Source organism: Myotis brandtii, unplaced genomic scaffold (assembly GCF_000412655.1).
Source record: "Myotis brandtii unplaced genomic scaffold, ASM41265v1 scaffold23, whole genome shotgun sequence".
Taxonomy (NCBI): Eukaryota; Metazoa; Chordata; class Mammalia; order Chiroptera; family Vespertilionidae; genus Myotis; species Myotis brandtii.
The window spans coordinates 2,626,774-2,650,147 of record NW_005358649.1 but is presented as its reverse complement, the minus strand read 5'-3'; the positions used below and the strand labels follow the sequence as shown (position 1 = coordinate 2,650,147).

Genomic DNA, 23,374 nt, shown 5'->3' with positions numbered 1-23,374 from the left:
GTGGCGGGAGGGGCCAGGTGGGGGCGTGGGGGATGGGCCAAGACCCACCCCTGTGCCCACTGTAGCCTCGCGGCCCACAGTTCCTTTCAAGGTGCACGAATTTGTGCACTGGTCCCCTAGTTATACTATGAAAATGCAAAAATATTTAAATAATATTTTTTATATTAAGAATCAGGATTCCTTGTATCCAAGGCTATGTGTTGGGGTTTGTTTTTGTTTGTTTTTTAGCAATACTAAAAGAATGTCATAAATATATGCAGACACCTTGTTTTCAGCTACCTTCTCATCTCTTCTGGAAGCTTCCTCCATTCTTTGCTCCGTCCCTGCATTGCCTCTGATCACCAGACTCCTTCAGGGTCAATACTGTTGTCTCTTTCTTAGATAAGGAAATTGATATGCAGAAACAATAATAAGGCTCAAGCTAGTCAATGACAAACTAGAATTCCAACCCCAGTGTGCTGGTGGTTTGAAGCTGGGATCTTTACCTGTGTCCATGACCTGCCCCTGAGGATCGTGGTCGTGTCTTCAACTCAGCCTTTGTTTATCATGAGAGAAAATGTTGATCTACAGAGAAATTCCAAAAACAACACACTCAAAACCAAAATAAAGATTAATATTAGTTACCGGGGTGTCAGTCGGAGTAGTTTTAACATGTGTTATTCACAGAAGAGATTTTGATGGTTTAAATATCTTCAATCTTACGGAAACTGCAGTCAAGGGCTATGAAGCAAATAGCTGCCCCTCGCCCAGGTTCCCTCGTGTTCTCCACACCCATGCATTCTAACAGGGCTGCTGTAGTTACTGGTACATCTCTCCCAATATTGTCCTCCTTACTGTCTTTTTCTAGTTAGCTCGGTGTAAATGATGAAAGGAAGAGAGGCTAGGGGTCATTGAGCAGTGGAAAAAGTTCCTCCTAGACATGAAAACCTCTGAGTCTGTTGCTCTGATTCAGAGCCCTCACATTTCCCACGAGCCAGAGGAGGGACAGAGGGAAACAGAGGACATGAGTTGTGCGTTGGCGTTGCGTGCCCTCAGAGGCTGGTTGCCATGAAGCTGCTGCAGCTCCGACTGCACCGGCCCCTACGAGCGCTGGGGATGACAGCGTGCCGCGTGTGGAGTGCTCACGTTTACCCGTATCATCTCATGTCATCCATGCGGCGCCCCTGCAGGGCACGTGTAGTTAGCTATTAACTCCATGTTGCACAGGGAACCTCGGGTTTAAGTGACTCGTTCAGAGTCTCACAGCGAGGAGGTGGTGGAACTCGAGAATTCAAATCCAGATCTCCACCTGGCTTCAAAGCCAGTGTTACTCTTGCCTTTGCCTGCCCTTTGGAAGGAGTTGTCATGAGTAAATGGGTTAAGCCCGTGGACAAGCCCAATGTAAGATATATTGAGACACTGTGGTTTGGTGACTGGGAAGAATGTTTTTTGCAAATCCCTATGTCAGAGGATAATGTACACTTTCAAGACAGCTCAGCTTTTCCTGTCAGGAAAGAAAAATGATAAAAGATCCCAAGAAAATAGAAAGGTGCTGTTTGGGCCAAAAAGAATTCTTGGTATTTAGCCAGAAAACTGGCTAACAATCTGGTTTGAGAACAGTCATTTTGTAACTTCGTGTAAGCAGATGAGTTTTCTGTGAGACTGAATGTGCTGTCGTTTTATGTGTCCATCATGCGGGCACACTGTACCCTCCAGATAAACAGCAGTCCTGGCCTGGTGAAGGTGTTCTCTCCGATTTCAGGAAACGTATTGGGAGCAAAGCAGACTTTACCAATAGTTGCTGTGAGTACCCCAGTGTTCTTAATTAAGGACCAGAGGTCAAGGACATGAGTGGTATCCAAGGGCCGTGTTTCACACAGTACTGAGCTCTGCACCACCTGTGCAGTGTGTTCTAGACTGTGTTCTGAAAGGGAAGTGTGCAAATTGCAAATGTGCATCTGGAAAATGGATGTATTAGATTGCATGCATTTAAACTTTTAGATATCCAGGGCTGTTGGAAAGGGTACTTTTGCATTATGTTTCTCATTTCTATAATTTTGAACCAAAGAAAGGACCAATTCAATACAATCATACAGAAAAAATACCCAGCGGAGAAAATTTTTTCATTAAAATGGACTTAGATTCTGATTGTGCAGTGTTAGAGCCTTGACCACCTGTAATAGATGAATCCTTTCGGGCCTGCCAATTTTGTAAATAAATTTTTTTGTCTTATGGAAGACAACTAAAGTGAAAGAAATAATGTGAGTACTCCCTCACGGTCAGTCCTGAGGTCCTTTTCACACCCATCAACGCCAAATGGTGGACATTATGGAATTCCTGGGCCATTTGGGGAGCAGTATCTTCTCAGTGCAGTGGTGACTTCTTACTAAAGCCTGTCCATATTAGGCAGGCATCTGCATACCCCTATTCTGTAAGATTCCAAGTGTTATGTGTTATCTTATTATAGATGATAGAGGGGGAAAGGAAAGAAAAAAAGGCAAGCCCTATTGGAATTGACATAATTATCCATTACCACCCCTAAATTAAGTTCACCTTCTTAAAAGCTTTTTAAATTTGATACTAGTAGACCATCTTCAATTTATAGATTCTTTATGTCAGATTAGAAAAAATTACATACAGTGCATTTTATTTGGAATGTTGCTAGAGAACTAAAATTGTCAGAGGTGAAAGAATTAAATCACTTTTTCCTCTTTGATTAGATGGATGGATGTCTCTGTGATTGAATTAAGTGCTTTCTTAAGAAGAAGCACAAAGAATCTGTAGCTGTAAAAACCATTTCCCCCCTTGAGATTTATTTGTAAGTTAACTGTTTGGAATGGAGGATATTTTCCATCAAAACAATGCCATTTTGATGATTAGATTCCTGGACCAGTTCCATAAAGCCTATTGTAACCAATAATGCTCTAACTAAAATAGTTCTTAATATGTGAGGTTTATACAGCTGTGTTTCAAAAACAGAGAGATGGTGTAGTGATAAATAAGATACAGATTCTTACAGAACCATTGCTACATATATCGTGCCCTTTTCTTTCTGTTCTGTCAGTTTAAGTGTAGGTAATTCCTGTGGGGCTCCATGGACATTATTGATAGTAAAAGGAGCCTCTTACCCCTAAAGGTGGGAACCACTGCACGAGTTGCTTACAGGAGAAGGTGCTGTAGAAGCTCCATCAGCACATCCATCTATTTCCTGTCAGAGAGTCCTCCCACGTGGTTTCCTCCCGGAGGCAGGCCTGTGGGGGAGGCAGGCCTGTGGGGGCCGGGAAGTTCAGACCTGGTGCACGAGAAGCAGGTGTTACTCAGTGAACCGCAGGCTCCGGGCTGCGGTCCTCTGTCCTTTGCCTCCCAGCTCACCCGTAGCCCCTTCCACTGTCTTCCTAGCCCAAGCATGTCATCTGCTGACTGAGAGTTTGACATGCTGGCCTAGCCACTCCCTTATTTCCACTGGGATTTTTCTTCTCTCCTGGTCCACCGCAGCACAGAATTCAGCTTTTTAAGTGCAGTTCTTGTCTCTGAAGCAAACATTTAATTCTGGAATTGTTTTGCTAATGAAACAGATAATGTAAAAAGGAAAAGTCACAAATTTTCAGGAAGTCTTTAAAACTTTGAAATATAAATGAAGTCCTAGTTCACTCTTTGTCTATTCCCAAGTTTATCCTCTGAAGCAAACATTTAATTCTGGAATTGTTTTGCTAGTGAAACAGATAATGTAAAAAGGAAAAGTCACAAACTTTCAGGAAGTCTTTAAAACTCCTGATAAATTTGGTTCCAGATATTCTTTGAAATATAAATGAAGCCCTAGTTCACTCTTTGTCTATATTCCCAAGTTTATTTTCAGTCTTTAGAAACCCCTAACTTTATCTCTTGATCCCACAGGAGGTGCTTGTGGTCTCCCTCACTTCTATCCATATCCCCATATATCTGTCAGTCTGTCTTCTTTTCACTCTCTCTCTTCTTTTCTCGATTTTCTTAGATTCTATTGAAAGAGACAAAGATCCACGTTGGCTGGTGTGGCTGTTAGAGCATCGGCCCTTGCACCAAAGGGTTGGAGGTTCGATCCCTGGCCCCAGTCGTGGTGGTTAGGTTGTCGGGAGGCAGCAGCCAGTTGATCTCTCTCCCCCTTCCTCCCTCCCTCTCTCCTTCTCCATCTTCCTCCCTCTCCCACTCTCTAAAAATCAATGGGAAAAAATATCCTTGGGTGAGGATTAACAAAAAGAAAGGGACAAAGGCCAGATAGATAGATAGTGTGGCTCATCTATATTTTGGAGGAAATATTCTAACGGAGGTGAGGCCATCTGTGCAGTGGGAGAGATTGGTAGGAATCACCTCTGTTTCTCTTTACTGGCCTAGTTCAGTGCCGAGGTGCACATCCACGCCTGACTGACCAGGTGGACATTGAGTTTTCAGTCCCTATTCCATGGCTTTAAAGCAATAGCAATTTTATCTTTGATGTCCATCTTCTCAGTCCACTAGTTACAGCACTCAGAATTGTAAGAGTGTACTCACTGCCCATCCTTTGCCTATAGGACACAATAAAGCTATTTTCACATGTTTGAAAATTATGAACAGTTTATTCTTTTTTCTAAATTGACCCTCAGGGTAAGAGGGTAGAAGGTGGTCATCAGGAACCTGAAGGATTATGGATCCGATGTCGGGATTTGTAAAGACCTGCAGTATTAAATATTCTTGTGTACATTCATAGCTACTGTGTTTCTCAATCAGTTTTTTCCTGTTAGGTGCACCCCTTAGCTCCCTAACCTAGGGTTTCCTCCTCAGAGCAATCCGTACCCCTCCCCACTTTTTCTCTTTCATAATGTAGTCACTTCAAATGTTCATCTTCTCCCAACTTTCTTTGACGTTCCTTCTGGTAAGTAGTTGATTACGATAATTCTCTATATTGCTTCTCTTCTGTATGCTAATCTGAGGAGCCCCTTACTTCCTTTCACATACTATGCTAAGTCCCCCTCTTTTGAATTGGGTTTTTTAATTGAGTTCCTGATTTTCATATTAGGATAAGTGAGAGAAAAGAGCTAGACACTTATCCACAACACTGTAAAAGGTAATCCATTTCAGCACTTGGCAAGGTGCCTGCACCACACACAGGAGGGCAAGGCCTGTCTTCTTTATCTTTGCATCCTCCCCATCTAATATTGTGTTTATGTTTCCTTGAAAACATAATGTGCTACTTTTTAAAAAATAATTACAAATAAAAATTAGGAAGTAAAATGCCTTGTCCCATCTGTGTGCTAGGAGTCGATCCTGTCCAGCCCACACAGCCCACTTGAGCACCTCTTTCTGCTGCCTTCTCCAGAGAGTGGATCTGTTCACCTCACTTTTATTGAGTGTGTACTTGGGTCAGCAGTGCAGTAGAGGACCTCGGTGCAGAGGTGGGAGATACGGTTTCTAGCTCAAGGACTTGACAGTCATAAGGGAATCCCAAGGCCCTCCCGATGGAGTCTGATGGTTTCCAGATGATGTAGCGAGCGTTAGGAAGGCAGCGTGTGGAGAAACAGAGGGTCAGAGCTTGGACCCCTGAGATTCCAGGGATTTCCTGGAAGGAATGATCCCAGGACCAAGAAGGCCCCGGTCACAGTGCAGTCAAGGTAATGACACCCCAGAACCCAGTGATGCCGCCTCAGCCTGGCCTGCTGTTCTGGAGATGACTTTCATGCACTGTGTTCTTTGCTTGGGCAGGGGGACAAGAAGCAAGCATTTCTTGTCTAGGAGACAAAAGCCATTGCCCCTCCTCCAGAAAATGCAGCATTATTTTAATATTTTTTAAAAAGAAATTTACATTTGGTAAAGTACTAATATTTTATCTCATTGAAAGTTAAGATTTATGGTTTCACTCTTAACATTGATAACTGAAGAAAATAAATTTTATTGCTGTATGACTGGCTTTGATTTTTTTTAATTTAAATTTATTAGTAGAAAAACCATGGAAATGATATTAAATTAAGTTCATTGATAGCAGTATCTCAAGATAAGTTCTTGTAAGTTTCTGATTCAGTTGGTTTTATCACAAAGGAATATAATCGTAGTTTTCTTTTAGTAGAAACTTGTCAAATTCTATTATTTTTCATTGCATCTTAGCTTTATGAAGTCTGTCCATTTCATTTTTCAAACATGAGTGATTTCACAGTTTTCTTTGTTATACAATGATTTATATTAAATTACTTAAAGTACTTGTTACTTGTAATTTGTGAACAGGTTTATTGGGTTCTTTGTAAGACTGCTTGTAATTATAAATGCAGAATAATATTATTAGCGCCTTTCTTCTGTGGAGCTCAGTGCTTCACATGCATTATCTTATTAAGCCTCATAACATCCCTGAGCGGCAGGGGCATTTTGCAGGCGATTATGGATTGCTTTGCTGAATCAGCACAGCCGTACAACATTATGATAAGCTTGGAAAAGATTGAGGTCATGTACTAACTTGCTCTCAGGAAACCGTATATGCAGCCAAATATTTTCCTTGGCAACAGAGAGCTAACAACTGCCTCCATTCTAGTCTCTCGGAAGCCCACTGTCCATTGGTGCAATAAAAAAATAACAAAGGATACATTTTGAAAAAGCAAATTCAAGACAGTCTATCTGAGAGCCAGGTGAATTTCCTACGGCCTGAGTGACAGCAGCATCTTCTAGTCCAGGCTTTACATCTGCAGAGGAAAGGCTACCTGTGCTCTTACGATGGCTCTGAAAACTGGACCTGCCCAGTTGTCATCTGTCATCTTCAGCCACTTTATCTGCCTCACCTCTAAGCCATCACGTGGCAGGGAGGATTTCCAAAAACAGGTTTCTGGAATTCAAACTGGCCATCTGTGTTGAAGCTAAACCTGATTCAAAATAGCTTTGGTAGAACTTTCTTGAAGGCTTGATGACAGCATAGTCCTAAGTCATCTAGCATCTGGAAACTCAGTAGGATAACTAAAATTGAAAATAGGAATAATAAATTTTATGAAGATTTTATTTCATTATTTGAAGGGTTGTAGGATGGTGGGGGAACATCTCTTTTGGCGAGTATATTTAAAACAAAATGAATTTATGCCATGCCAGTTAATTTAACGTAACTAAGTTATTATTACGTCTTTTTTATATTTATAATTAGATAGTTAATTTTGATCTATTCCTTGGCCTACATGGGTGATCATTAGCATCCTGAGGATTTTTCTTTTTTATGTATCAGGTAACCATGGCTCTCTGCATGTCTTTCAGTTGTGGCTTAAACTTTTTCATAACCTTTACTGAAGAAGAAAATTGTTGGATTTTAAATAAAGTCTTTTTAACATTTTTCTTGCAAGTGGATTTGACTTCTTAAATAGTCTTTGTATTTTAGAGCACGTAACAGACATACACTTCAGGAGAATTACCTTACTAGAGATGTCAGGCTATTTTTCTCCTTAACTTAAACAAAATTAGCTGGAGAACTGCAGGACCATATATACAGAAAGGAGAGGATATCGTTGGAGTAAAGGTAGTTGGGATATCGACTGTGAGGGTCTTTGTTAATTTCACTTTGACCTCATCATGCAAATTCTGATCATCTCTTGCCCACACATTTGCTGGGCTTGGCAACATGCCTGGGGTGTGGTCCATGGCCCTCCCTTGGTTGGGCTCCTGCGCCTGTTGAGGCATGTCAGCTTCTGAGCGAAGCTGACCCTGGGTTTCCTTTTACTGCCTCCTGCTCTAAATGGTGTGCAAGGCTGGTGATGCACTGCCACTCCTGCTTAAATTAGAGAGATTTCATGCCATACAACAGTGAAAGGGTCACTTTAAAGAGGTGTTTATTTTTATTGAAATGATATTGTATCTATACTAATAAAAGGGTAACATGCTAATAGACCAGATAGACTGGACATCCTTCGGACAAAGCCACAGTGGCAGGGACAGAGGTGGTTAGGGATGATCAGGCAGGCAGGCAAGTGGTTAGGGATGATCGGGCCATCAGGGGAGAGCGGTTAGGGGCGATCAGGCCAGCAGGGGAGAGGGTTAGGGGTGATCAGGCCAGCAGGCAGAGACGGTTAGGGTCAATCAGGCAGGCGGGCAGAGGGGTTAGGGGTGGTCAGGCAGGCAGGCAAATGAGTGGTTAGGAGCCAGCGGTCCCGGATTGTGAGGGATTGGACCTAAACCGGCAGTCGGACATCCCCCGAGGGGTCCCAGATTGGAGAGGGTGCAGGCCGGGCTTAATTTCGTGCACTGGGCCTCTAGTGTTATATAATAAAAGCCTAATGCACAAGTTTCATGCACTGGGCCTCTAGTATTATATAATAAAAGCCTAATATGCTAAGTGTTCGGTCATCCAGTCAGCCGTTCAACCAATGAAAGCGTAATATGCTAATGATATGCTAAGGCCACTCAACCGCTCGCTATGATGTGCACTGACCACCAGGGGGCAGGTGCTCAACACAGGAGCCCTGAGCCGGGCTCACAGCTGGTGAGCACAGCGGCAGTGGCGGGAACCTCTCCTGCCTCCGCGGCAGGTGGACATCCCCCAAGGACTCCCAGGGACTGTGAGAGGGCGCAGGCCAGGCTGAGGGGACCCCCCCAAGTGCACAAATTTCGTGCACTGGGCCTCTAGTATTATTATAAATTTCAATACTAGCTTTGCTATTATGAAATGCAATATAGCTGATAATTGACATATATTTAACTTTTTATATATTGACCTTATGTTACTAAATATACTTATTATGCCTAATAGCTTAAAAAGTCTTTAGTATTTTCTGCAGAGATAATCATGTTATCTGTAAATAAAGACTGTTTTACTTCTTTCTAAAAAAAGAAAGGAAAGGAAGATGTATTTAAATCTATTCCTATTATTGTTTGAAACATACTAACTATTGAATGGACATTTGACAGGAACCTCTTTTCTAGAATGACTTCAATTTAGGATACTGTGATAATTATAAAGCAACTTCACATTTTAGAAAGTTAGGAAAAATCTACTTTAGGATTATTTCACAAATGCTTCCTAATCTTTTTCTCTTTTCACCCAATCTTACTCTAAATAGTGATCATTCTCTGCAGTCAGACAAAATTTGAGTACATGTATTTGAAAATTTGCAAGTACAAATCAGGCACACTCTCCTTTAAAGACAAAAATCTGTGGAGGCACATATTTGGCCTCCAAAACAAGTCAGACCCTTTATTTGTCTGGAAGGGACAAGCTTCATAAAGCTGAGTTGCAATGTGGCTTTAAGATGCCATTTTCAGGCTCTTTCCTGTAAGAGGGCTCTGGTGATCTTAGTGCAGAAGATGCATCATTCATAACGCTCTGTCCCCTGCTGCCCCTTGCTCGGCCTGGTCAGCCCTGGTTGCTGTCTTGGTGCAGCCCAAGTTCATAAAGACCAGGACCACTTTGAAATTAGTTGGTGGGGAGGGGTACTCACACTTTCCTGTGTAAAAATATGAATTTAAATCAAAACTGTTTCAAGCATTTGAATAGAATAGGTTAAACTTCTGTATGATATAAAATGATACTTTGTGCAGTTTCTCCCACAAAAGTTCTATTTTGGAGAATATAGACCTTCTGACAGTGAAGCTCATCTTAGACCCAGGATATTGTACACTTTTCTCCAAACTAGATTTCTCTGCAATAAGTATATAGTTGTGTTTTTTTTAGGTTTCATATTTATGTTATATGTATTTATTTAACTGTTAAGTAGTCTCATTCCCATACATAGTTTCTAATAGGTTAAAAATTAAAACAAATTTTTAACTAGGCAGGCCGTAAACAGACATACAGAAAAGGACTAACCAACAACAAATAACAGATAACAGGAAATAGTAAACTTTGCCTGAGAATTGTTCAAAGTGGGCTTGAGACTAGACCTATTCTCTTAATAGTCACTTCTTTCCCTTCCTAGACATTCACTTAGGAATTACCTAGTGTTCATTTATGTCTTAGTAATAAACCTGCTGAGTTGATCTAGAAAGAACCTCATTTTTAGCTACCAGACTAGTGACCCAGTGCATGGATTCCTGCACATTGAAAGGAAATTAATTAGAAGGTGGCCGGGGCGGGACTGGGCGAGAAGGGCTGGACATGCCCTGGAGCCAACCTCCGGTGGTCCCTTCCCGGCCCACCAAACCTGGGGTGGCGCTGTGGCTCAACGGGTGTCTGCTGGCTCGAAGGGTGTCTGCGGAGTGAGCGGGATCCCTCCAGTAGGTGGGGTCCCTCGGCCTGGCCTGCGGGGATCTGCCAAAACCGGCTGTGTAACATCCCCTGAGGGGTCCCGGAGTGTGAGAGGGCACTCTGCAAAGTTGCTCTCATACAGGGTGTGGAACGCAAACACAAGTGTGCAGTAAACCAGATTCGGGGTGACAGTGCCCCAAGAACAACATAACCCACGGCCAAAGGTGGACTCGTGTGGCCCCACAAGGAATCGGACTCCCTCCTCTCTGGTTTCAGGGTGCATCACCCAAGAACCTCTACTGCCAAGTCACTGCAGCTCGGCAGCTCCTGCGTTGAGCGTCTGTCCCCTGGTGGTCAGTGCGCGTCATAGCTACCGGTCAGACGGACACTTAGCATATTAGCCTTTTATATATAGATAGATATTTTCACCTATAGAAGATTTGGATGGTTGCAGATTGTAAGAATTTCTGGAGCCTTCCCCTGGAGATATGCCCCATGACCCTAGGACAGTGATGGCAAACCTTTTGAGCTCGGCGTGTCAGCATTTTGAAAAACCCTAACTTAACTCTGGTGCTGTGTCACATATAGAAATTTTTTGATATGTGCAACCATAGTAAAACAAAGATTTATATTTTTGATATTTTTTTATATATTTAAATGCCATTTAACAAAGAAAAATCAAAAAAATGAGTTCGCGTGTCATAGGTTCGCCATCACTGCCCTAGGAGTAGGTGTGCGTGCCTTGGGCACTGCGCTGACCATGCAGTCACTTCCTTTGTTCTCGTGAATGCTAACAGCTTTGACTCCTAGATAGCATGCCCTTCCCTCAGCCTCAGTTTCCCTGCTTTCTGCATTTGGCCAGAGCCATGTTGCTACATATTTTTATGCAAAGTTCTCGTGTTGTTATCAATGCTTTGCTTTCTCTAATAGGATGACATGACTTAGCATAGTTTAAAATGATTCAGTTTGGATGATTCTGTGTTTTATTGTTGGCTTCTTGCATTAGGTGCTTTAAATTGGGGGCACCTGCTTTTCATAAAGCATGCTCATGAGGTCTCACTCAAGCAAAGACTGCAAGTGAGAGAACTGGGACCAGATGGTAGCAAGCAGAATGAATCAGGGATTCTGGCCTCCCTGCTGTATCGTTGATATCACAGTGGGGGGGGGGGGGGGGGTCAGCGGTACGTATCTCTACAGTTCTTTAGGAGGCAGAGGCATCAGGTCCTGTCTGTAGAGAAAACCCAGAAAGAAAAGACATCCAGATGGGATTAAACCATGAGGCTAGAAAAGCCAGCAGTTCTGACGAGTAGAACATAAAGTGAATCCGGGAGCAAGATGCATGTCCGTGAAAGGGAAGTGGGAGCACAGAGGACCCCTGGGCAGGGAAGACTGGCCCCAAGGGACAAGTGAAGGCCAGATACGAGGACAGTTTTCAGTCCTCTGGGACACATCCCTAGAATATCCACCCGGAAGGGGAAGTGGAGGCTGGAGGTTGAAGCCCTGTGAGCGCTCCAGCGCCAGTGGGGGTTCTACCTCTTTGCCTTCTTACCGCCCCATCCCTTCCTTCCCTGGCTTTGTTGGATATCTCAATGGAGTAAGCAAGCTTTATATTAGTCACTGGGCATACAGCGTTGAGTAAGACAAGAGCCTTGCCAGCCTCAGCCTCTCCAGGATTCCAGCCCTTCCACTGCCTGTTCTCACTGGAAGGTTCTCCTGGCTGGTTGGTGACCTTCCCTCTAGAGCAGCCATGGGCAAACTACAGCCCGCGTGCCGGATCCGGCCCGTTTGAAATGAATAAAACTAAAAAATAAAAAAAAAAGACCGTACCCTTTTATGTAATGATATTTACTTTGAATTTATATTAGTTCACACAAACACTCCATCCATGCTTTTGTTCCAGCCCTCCAGTCCAGCTTAAGAACCCACTGTGGCCCTTGAGTCAAAGTTTGCCCACCCCTGGTCTAGAGGCTCCTCTCCTGCCAGCTGGCTGTGTCGGAGGAATCTCATGCAGCAGCTTTTATACTAGGTCCCCAGGCCAATGGGAGATTGTAAAACTCCTCCTTGGTTAGTTTATTTTCTTCAGCGCTAAGAGTGGGAAAATCCCAGAGTCAGAGAAAAACTCTCAGGATGCCCAAACTATCCTTTTTAAAGCAGGTTGTAACTTCCCAGATGATAATCTGGGTTAATAAAGGTGCTCTGTTTTAGTTTTTCTTCATCTCTCAGGTGTAGGGACAGCATTGGTGGCTTCCCCCTGCCCCCCAGTGCTGACCCCATTGGCCTGACCACCATGGGAGTGAACGAATTTTCCTGATGCCCTTAGCACATATAGTCCGATCTTTTTTCTCATCCCTTTTTTACTTGGCACTTTGACTCTAACAATCAGTCTGTAGAACTTACTACTTAAAAGTAGCCACTAGTTCACGGATCAATACATTCAATCATGATAGGTAATGTGCGAAATGAAGTGCCTACAGACAATGACAGGTTCTTACAGACAAAAGCACTGTCTTGCCACTATACCCAGTCTCTCCAGGTTGCTCTTTGTCTCCTGATAAGTGAAGTGCATTCGTGTCATAGTGAGGCCTGTACATTTCCTGTGGGGTCAGTTTAAGTGACCGTCTTCGCTGTTGATGAAAATGAAACCAAGCACGTTGCTCTCGGAAGCAGAGAGCGCGGGTGTTTCGCTGGGTGGAGGCAGCCTTGAGATTGGTTCACTTTGCAGTTTCTCCATGCTGAAGGGAAACAAGAAGTTCAGTGTCAGAACGAGAGGGAGGCAACTTGGGGGTAGGTCCTCCCACTGCTAAAGGGAGTGCAGCTGCGAGTGTTTAATATGCACGGCAGGAGGCCTCAGCAGCCTGATGATATATAGTGCATTAATGTTGAAAAGATAAACACATTTGGAGAGCACAGGAAGGGCCTTGTGTTTTTATGTTAGCAGAATGCTTCCTAATGAATAAGAATGTGCTGCTGGCTTCACACAGCCATATGGCAGCTTTTCTAATTTTAGTTGGGTACAGATGCATAATTCTCTGGTTTTACCTTCTAGAACCTTTGAGAGGCTACATAACTTTTCCCGTACTATCAAAACTGTAGTGCTTGGCCAGAAACGGCCTGTCATTGTTTCAATGACTCCGTTGCTCCGCATGGCCCCACCACTGCCAGGTGTGGCAGTCCCTTCACCTGAAATCACCCAGCTCCGAAACGCAGGAAAAGATGAAAATTGTGGGTGTACTCCCACTAGAATCTTAAAATTCGTTGTGGAGGTAACGAGACTTGTGTTTGATGTCAGTCTACTGAAAAATTGAAAGATTTCTTGGTGAGTAACTTTACCCATTTGGAAGCAGAGAAATTAATTCCATTTTTATCAAAGATTCTATACTTTTAAAATTTTTTATGAATCATTGAGAGAGAAAGGGGGAGAGAGAGCGACATAGATTTGTTGTTCCACTTATTTATGCATTCACTGGTTGATTTTTGTATGTGCCCAGACCAGGGATCGAACTGGCAACATTGCTGTATGGGGACAATGCTCTAACCAAATGAGCTACCCAACCAGGGCGTAAAGATTCTATACATGAAATAATATAGAATTGCTTTTTAAAAAATATATATTTTTATTGCTTTCAGAGAGGAAGGAAGAGGGATCAAGAGATAGAAACATCAATGATGAGAGAGAGTCATTGATCGGCTGCCTCCTGCAAGCCCCCCACTGAGGCTCAAGCCCACAACTTGGGCATGTGCCCTTGACTGGAATCAAACCTGGGACCTTTCAGTTCGCAGGCCGACGCTCTATCCACTGAGTAAAACTGGCTAGGGCAGAATTGCTTTTTGTAAAAGCAATTCTCCTCAAGATTGACCGAACATAAATAAAACTTTTAATAATAACTCTTTACATGTCAGAGAACTCTAAAAATGGACAGTGCTAAAATTTTTCTATAAATGTGTAAACACTCTATGGATTATCTTTCAGTTGATGTATTTTTAATAATTGACATTTGTTTAAATTAGGACTTTTTTTTTATTTTTTAATCCTTACCTGAGGATATTTTTCCATTGATTTTTTAGAGAAGTGGTAGAAAGAGGGAAAGACAGAGAGATATATCGATGTGAGAGAAAGACATCGATTAGTTGCCTCCTGTATGAGTCCTAACCAGGGCCTGGGCCGGGAAGGAGCCTGCAACCAAGGTACAGGTCCTTGACTGGAACTGAACCCAGGACCCTTCAGTCCACAGGCCAACACTCAACCTGTGGGTCGTGACCCCTTTGGCGGTCGAATGACCCTTTCATAGGGGTTGCCTAAGACCATCCTGCATATCAGATATTTACATTACGATTCATAACAGTAGCAACATTACAGTTATGAAGTAGCAATGAAAATAATTTTATGGTTGGGTCGCAACATGAGGAACTATATTTAAAGGGTCAGAAGGTTGAGAACCACTGCTCTATCCACTGAGCAAACCCGGCGAGGGCTAAATTAAGACTTTTAAAGGATAGACTGATTTCTGCAAGTTTTCCATAGCCTCTTCAGATGATTTAAAAAGAAAGAAAGAAAAAAGACACCATGAAGAAGAAAAGGAGTTAAACCTCCTTCATAATGGCCCCATCGCCCTGTCCCCCTAACAGACATTAAACAGAATTTAGGTTTCGAAGTCACTGGTGGTGGTTTGCCATTGCTGCTACTGGCGCGGGAACCATTACGTGGCCGTCCCTGAGCCACCACTGCTATTGTTGTGAGGAGACTGGACTCTGTTCTCGTCATGTTTTGTGGGAAGGCCCTTTGAGTGTGTGTTTTTAGTTCAGTTACCTAATAAACAAATAGATAAGACTTCCTAACATTACAAGATTCAATAAGTTACCAAAAATCAATAAATGTTGGTATAGAAGACTATATATAAAGGTCTTTTTTTAAAAAAAACAACAACACCACTTTATAATTTTCAAATAGCTAATTGAACTTTTTTTAAAAATATGTTTTTATTGATTTCAGAGACAGGACAGGAGAGGGAAAGAGATAGAAACATCAATGATGTGAACGAATTGTTGATCGGTTGCCTCCTGCACGCCCCTACTAAGAATGGAGCCCACAACCCAGGCATGTGCCCTTGACCTGAATCGAACCTGGGACCCCTCAGTCCACAGGCCGATGCTCTATCCACTGAGCCAAACAATCTAGGGCACTAATTGAACTTTTAAAAAGGTATAGCCCAGCCGAGATGGCACAGAGGTTGAGCATCGATCTATGAACAAGGAGGTTGAAGTTCAATTCCTGGTCAGGGTACATGCCCGGGTTGTGGTCTTGCTTCCCAGAAGGGGGTGTGCAGGAGGCAGCCAGTCAATGATTCTCATCACTGATGTTTCAATCTCTCTCTCTCCCTTTCTCTTCTCTGAAATCAATGAAAATATCTTTTTTAAAAATACAAACAATTTTTTTTTCTTTCTGATTTGTTGCTGTTCTCACCAGTAAACTTAAATTTTACCTTCAAGTGTTTGCCTGTAGCTGCCAATGATAAAGAGCAGTTTAATCCAGCTGCTTCAAATAATACCCGATTTTCCTTGTGTTTTTTAATCATTTCTATTTCTAGGGATCAAATGCTTCCCTTTTCACCTTTCCTTTTGTTCTGAAAGAAATCACGAATAATAATTACTTATAAAGAAAAGCGTATGGAATATAATATTAGTGATTTTCCTCCAGTTTGTGGTATGACTCATCTTAACACAGTCCCTGAAGAGATGGGGTTTTGTTCTTTCTTTGAAACTGGAAATCTAATTAATTGGTATTGGATTTCTGGAGTGCAGGCAGATGTCGGAGGGCAGTGGATGGGATTGCTCTCCAAGCAGCCGCCAGGAGGGAGGGGACACTCAGAGGAAGGTTACAGAGGCATTCTGGCCAGTCTCTACTCAGGGTTTTGCATTGTAAAACTGCACTCGTAAAGATCATAGCCATTTTAGGGTATTGTTTTACCTTTTGGGGAGTGAGGAAGAAAAGGGTAGGATTATTATTTTCTTTGTTATTCTCTTAGGTTGTGTTCTTTATGTAAAAAAAATAATGGTCAAAGTGCAGAAGGAAGAAATGGAAGTCAGGGCACAGAAGAGAAGTCTTTTTGTAGGACTCTAAAAATTACATGTTATCATCTCTTTCTCCAGTGTAAGAGTTCTGTCTGAAATAATGAGATTCCCTAAGGTTTTGATCATAGGAATCTCTGGGACAATCTTTTTACAGTTGAGTTTACTGAAGGATATATTTATAACAGAATATATTTTTTATGGTTAATGGCTGCAAAATATAGAGAAGTAAATATAATTTGTGACCACTGAGAAAACTGCCTAGATTAAAAATATTAAATAGTGTGTTTTAGTAATGTACTTGCAAAAGTATAATTATATCTAAGGATTTAAGTTTATTTATATTTGGTACATAAAAATAGCATGCTCTTTACTGAAATGCCTTATACTGATATAAGACGGGTATTGGGGGATTGCCAGAAAGAGGTGAAGGGATTGAGAAGTACAGATTGGTAGTTACTGAATGGCCACAGGGATGGAAAGTACAACATAGGGAACATAGTCAGAAATATTGCGATAACTGTGAATAGTGCCAGGTGGGTACTGGAAATAGAAGGGGAGGAACACTTTGTAAAGTATATGATTGTCTAACCACTATGCAGTACCCCTGAAACTAACACAGAATAATATTGAAAGTACACTGTAATTGAAAAATAAAAAGTAAAGTGAAAAAAGATACCAGTATATGTGCCGTTAACATAATAATATATTGCAAAGGGGTCCTTTTCTTCCTTTTACCTTTGTTTTAAAAAAATTTTTTTTATTGAGTTTATTTATTTCAGAGAGGAAGGGGGAGGGAGAAAGAGATAGGAACATCAGTGATGAGAGAGAAGCATTGACCAGCTGCCTCCTGCATGCCCCACACTGGGGATCAAGCCCCAAACCCAGAGATGTGCCCTGACTGGGAATCGAACCGTGACCTCCTGGTTCATAGGTGGATGCTCAACCACTGACCCACACCAGCCAGGCCTTTTCTTCCTTTTATATAATACTAGAGTGCACGGATTTATATAATCTTGGTGCACGAATTCGTGCACCAGTGGGGTCCCTCGGCCTGGCAGGGATCTGTGGAGCTCTGCGCTGCCGCAGCCACCTTACCCACCAGCTCCTCTGGCTCCAGCCCGCTGTCTGCGTCAATCCCACACTCACGCACAGCACGAAGTAGTGCATGAAGCGGCAGGCTGCCAGGGAGGAGCCTGAGCCCGGGCTGGGCACTGCACCGCTCCTGCCATCCCAGCCCCACTGCGCCTGCCACCACCACTGCTTGGGCGCGCAGGGAGACTATCTGCTGTAGAGGCTCCCGCCAGCTGCGCTCGCCAGCCATCGGCCTGGTGTCTGAGGCGTCTGTCAGCTGAGCGGCACTCCCGCTGAAGGAGTGCACTGACCACCAGGGGGCAGCTCCTGCATTGAGCGTCTGCCCCCTGGTGGTCAGTGTGCATCATAGCTACCAGCCGGTTGTCCAGTTGCTTAGGCTTTTATATATATAGATCAAGGCTCAACTGAACATTGAACAGAATTAGTAATTACTTCATGAAAAATACCCAAATAACAAAAATTCGTGGCTTTATTTATTTATTTATTTATTTTAAGCCTTGCCGAAACAAGGCCACCAAAAATTTGGTTGCCTCCAAAAAAAAAAAAAATTGGGAGAGAGAAAACATGGCCACTTTAATTTAGAATTCAGTTACATTGATAAAACCTTATTTCTGGCTGTTTTTTATCACCTTATATTATTGACTTTTGAATAATAGATAACAACCTAGTTGAAAAATACAGCTATTCAATCTTTTATTGAGGACAGGAGTGAAAAGCCCTAAATTCTTTACCCTTTGTATGAGAGTGAAAACTTCCCATCCTCTTAATATACAAATGGTATTTGTGTAAGTATTGCGACATTCAGAGATTTTTTTTCAAATCACATATTCTACTAATTTAATTTTAAATTGATCTGGTGAAAATTGTTTTCACTTTTTAAAAAGTCAGGGATTTTGTCTACAGCCATACCATCCTTTACTCGCCTAATCTCATCTAAAAAGTCAAGGATTTCTACAATTTCCGCTTAGACAAACTTTTTGCTAATATTCCTTAGCATCGGTTTTCAGAAGCCAGGCTGAGATTTCCTTGGGGCCCGACGTCCATTCCTACAGTTTCCCTGTGAGGCCATTGACTTTGCCATCTCCTTTCATATCCTGCAGACTCCAACTCGGTTACGGTGTATGTGAAATATTATCAGCTATGGCCAGCCATTTTTATCTCCTCTTTGAATTTAAAGTTAGTTTCTCACAGTTTAGCCCTAAATTGATCTCAGTCTCTCACTTGACAAGAATTATTCATTCCATTTGCACATGTAGCAGGTCACCCCAGGTACAGGCAGAGACCGTAGAACTGAACGGATCCTGGTGCTATTGTTGATTTCCTTCCTCATGGTGGCCTCCATTCTCTCTAACTGTTGTTTTGTTTTGTTTTTTACTCTGTATAATTAATTTATTAATTATTAGTTCTTTCAGTGCCATGCTCAGTAATTTTTTTATTTTTAATTAAAATATAATTTTATGCCCAGCTGGCATGGCTCAGTAGTTGAGCATCAACCTATGAACCAGGAGGTCACGGTTTGACTCCCAGTCAGGGCACATTCCCAGGTTGCCAGCTGATCCCCAATAGGGGGTGTGCAGGAGGCAGCTGTCAATGATTCCCTCTCATCGTTGATGTTTCTGTCTCTCACTCCGTCTCCTTTTCCCTCTGAAATCAATAAAAATATATTTTTAAATTAAAAAAATATATAATTTTATATTTATTTTCATTTTTTATTAAATTTATTGTGTTAATGGGATTATATAGGTTTCAAGTGTGCATCTTATTAGCTGCTTCTTTTCTCCTTTTAAAGATTTAGCAGCTGAATATTATAAAGAGAGAAAAAATATTTTTTATTATTAATAATTGTTCACAATAATTGTTTTTATGTAGTCTTTCCAGTAGAGTCCAAACACATGTTTTGTCGGACCTAAGTCATCTCCTGCTTTAAATTTTAGGCTCTCACCTTAAATTATATCTGACCTGTAGATTCCTAAAAATAAAAGAAAATGCCCTACAGATACGATTCTCATTCTACATATTTTCGGATAAAAATCTAAAATTCAGAGTCTGCACGTGTTGCTAGTATATTTAAAATACCCCAGCATGAAAGCTTATCAGTGTTTAGGAACCTGCTTGATTGGTTTTTATAAGTTTGTATTTTAAAATTGCACAAAATATCAATGAATGAATTCAGGAGACTTGTGTCTTCAGAATGATGATCAGAACCGCAAAATGTAAACATCTAGCAAGGTATTGATTGTAAGAGACTTGGAAATAGACTGTCACAAATGTTGTTTATTTTTCCCTAAATTATAGCATTATTATAGACACCACAGAAAGCAATAACTCCTTATGTTGTGATATCAGAATCTCGTATGACAAATGGCCTGACGTTTTCTAGGGCTCAGCGACAGGTAGGGAGTTTGTGTTGCTTCCTATCTCACTCTTCCCAACATTAACCTAAATTAAGTCCATTCTTTTAAAAGAATAACACCACCAGTTGTGCCAGTGGAAGGACAAAAGAACGTGGGACCTGAGAGAATAGGAGATGCTCTGTCCCTTACCTGATGGTTTGTTATTTAAGACTGTTCTTCTCAGGAAGTCCTTTCTCCCAATATTGACCCGCCCAGGTGTTCCGTTCCCCGCACCCTGGGGGCCAGTGGGCCTAAAGTTAGAAGAAATCAGTCTTTTTTTCCACCCACCCTCAATGTCAGTCAGCCGCCAAATATAGGCTTCTGAAGGACAGTGCTGGCCACTGTGGGTACTAAACAGCTCCCCTCCCTGAAACTTACCTCTGGTGGGGATAGTACACTATTTCATGCACTGAGCTGCTCACTGCAGGAGGTGGGGAGACCAGGATTCCCTCTGAGGAAGATGGATCAGAATCTCATGCAAAGGCCTCTCCTATCTGCAAATTCTCCCGGACCCTCTCTCGGGAGGTCCTCTCACCTATACCGTTCTAGTGTGAGAACCACTGCTACCGCCCGAAAGGTGTCACTGAGGGGAGGGAGAGGCCCCTGTGAGCAGTTAAGAGGCAGGGGAAAGGCTGTGAGTTATTACTCTCCAGGATGTTGTAGCACATGCTCCGATACACGGGCTGCCACACGACTAGAGACAAAAATAAGTAGAAATACCACAGGACCACATAAATATATAATGTCTATTATATGGGCTTTGAGAGTTGGTATTTAGTATCAGGGATCCTTAGATCCGAAGCCTGCTGGGCCCTCTGAAATACAGGGCTGTTAAATTACAGTAGTTCCCCTCCTATCACACACATTCCAAGACCCCCAGTGGATGCCTGAAACGGAGGATAGTACAGAACCCCACATACACTGTTTCTTCCTATACATACCTACCTATTATAAAGTTTAATTTATAAATTAGGCACAGTAAGAGATTAATAATAACATGATGAAATAGAACAGTTGCAAAAATATACTATAATAAAAGTTATATGAATGTGATCGATCTCTCTCAAAATATGTTATTGTGCTATACTCCCCTTTCCACTTAAAGGAAGCGCTTTACGGCTTCTCTTTGGCATATTTGCATTGCCAGCATTACTACTCTTGAGTTTTGATAAAATCAGGGTAACTGGAACACCAGCACCATGATGTTGCAACAGTTGATTGATAACCGAGATGACTACTAGGTGACTGGTGGGTGGGAGCGCCTACAGCATGCAGATACTGGGCAAAGGGATGATTAACGGGGGGAAGCGGGGGAGGACAGTGTGAGATTTCATCACCCTGCTCAGAATGGTGCACAGTTTAAAACTTATGAATTATTTATTTCTGGAACTTTAATTTAATATTTTCAGACCATTGTTGACTGAGTAACTGAAACCACAGAAAGTGAAACCACAGATAAGGGGGCTACTATAGGTGAACATTAGATGAAGCCACAGGTGATGGTACCAGTCTTGTCCCTGGACTGGTGGGTAGGAAAGTGAGCAGAAAGTGATGAGAAATCTACAGCTTTACCAAGTGAACTGGCCCAAAAAAAAAAAGTATGCCCCAATATGCATTTATTGGGGTTCTAGGAAACTGGGAATGGGGGTGTCATATGCAGTAATTTTCTGGAGAGCCTGAGCTATTTCGTTCCTAAATTGGGCTGAGACTAAGCCTGCAGATAGGACAAATGTTGAGGAACCTAACAGTCAAGAGCTAGGTCAGGAAGGCAGCAAGAAGGAAACACGAAGTAAAGACTGACAAATGCATACAGTCCCGAGTTATAAAGGCCACCAGACAAATCATATCTGTGTTTATAGCTGAGGAGGTTACAATTAGATCTGAGGAGGTGAGTCAGGAATGGAGCATAACTGAAAAAGCAGATACAGTCTGTTTATGACAAGCTCTTGGCTTGGAATTTAGTAAGGAGGAGCCAATAATTACAACTACGCTAGTAGCAAGTTCCATTTGTTAACTCTATAGATTTTTTTAAAAATATTTTTATTGATTTTTAGAGAGAGAGGAAGGGAGAGGGAAAGAAAGAGAAGCATCCATGTGAGTGAAACATTGATCTGCTGCCTCCTGCACGCCCCCTACTGGAGATTGAGCCCAAGTGCCCTGACAGGGAATCAAACCAGCAACCTTTCGGTGCACAGGCTGATGCCCAACCAACTGAGACACACTGGCCAGGGTACTTGATAGTTTTTCAAGTGTGTTTTACATATCATCCCATTCACTTCTGTCGAAGTTTTTTTATGTATAGAAGGCACGTACTAAGTCTTAAAAACTTGATGTGACTTGCTCTGTCTCCTACTTCTGCTAAGTGGCTGGGCTCAGGCTTGAACTACACAGGTCATCTCCATTCCACTGGGAAAGATACACTCGGGGGCTCTCATCACAAGAGTGGCAAGATTCGCAGCACCTGCGTAATTTCCCTAACTTTATTTTCTAGGTTCTCATGTGCAAATTAAACTTTACAGGTTTCCAAAATACTGTGTAAAATACCTTTTTACAAAAAATAATAGTAGTAATAAAAGAGGCAGCAAAATTTACCAAGATCATGAAAGCAGGTTGATTCTGAGTACTAAATTGATTTACGGTTTTCTTTATTTGCATTTAATTGCAGTGATAACATGCAGTGTAAACAAGGATATAATTTATTCAGGTACAGATAATTGGTACATGGTTTCTGTGTTGTTTTCTAACAAGTTGCCGATATGTATCTGCTATGCTTTAAACCTCTTTTGGTGTTCTTGAAACAACTGTAAGATGTGTATTGACAAATATGCATCTGTTTCTTCGGGGAGAATTTTCCATGTTGGAATGTTTTCCGGGCCTGAAGGCTGCCTTGCACATTTTAATCCAGGAGCACATGGTATTCACCTCTGTACCAGATGAAAGGGTGGGCGGCCACTGGAATTCTGGGTGCCTGGTAGGATGCCTTGCCTCTCTGCCTTAAGCAGCTAAGCGCCTTCTACAAGACAGGGACCAAATCTTTCTGGTTACTTTAAATGTGAATGTGACAAGAGGTGGAGCAGGACAGGAGTCAAGGTGGTCATTCTAGAGCAGTGGTTCTCAACCTTCCTAATGCCGCGACCCTTTAATACAGTTCCTCATGTTGTGGTGACCCCCAACCATAAAATTATTTTTTCGTTACTACTTCATAACTGTAATTTTGCTACTTTATGAATCGTAATGTAAATATCTGATATGCAGGATGTATTTTCATTGTTACAAATTGAACATAATTAAAGCATAGTGATAAATCACAAAAACAATATGTAATTATATATGTGTTTTCCGATGGTCTTAGGCGACCCCTGTGAAAGGGTCATTCGACCCCCAAAGGGGTCGAGACCCACAGGTTGAGAACCGCTGTTCTAGAGTGTCACAAGCGAGCAGCCCTAGCAGGTTAGACGCCTCTCTGTTCCTTCTTCAAATGTGTGCAGGTGACTGTGCTACTGAATTCGGAACAGCAGACCCTCCGTCTTCCTAGTTTGGGGAATCTCTTGAGTAGAAAGTGATTGTGTCATAGGACATAGCAATTTCATAAACTAGAAAAAACGCTTTTCGGGGACTAGTGTAAAGCCACTAAACTCATTTCCTCGGCAGCCTGAGAGGGAGCCGAGCTGCAGGTTCTGGAGGCGAA

General features: G+C 42.2%; 1 protein-coding gene across 7 annotated transcripts in view; it reads left to right on the top strand.

Moving 5' to 3' along the window:
• Positions 1-23,374, top strand: part of NCOA2 (nuclear receptor coactivator 2) — a 249,509-nt gene that overhangs the window by 175,625 nt on the left and 50,510 nt on the right. The window lies entirely within an intron of this gene.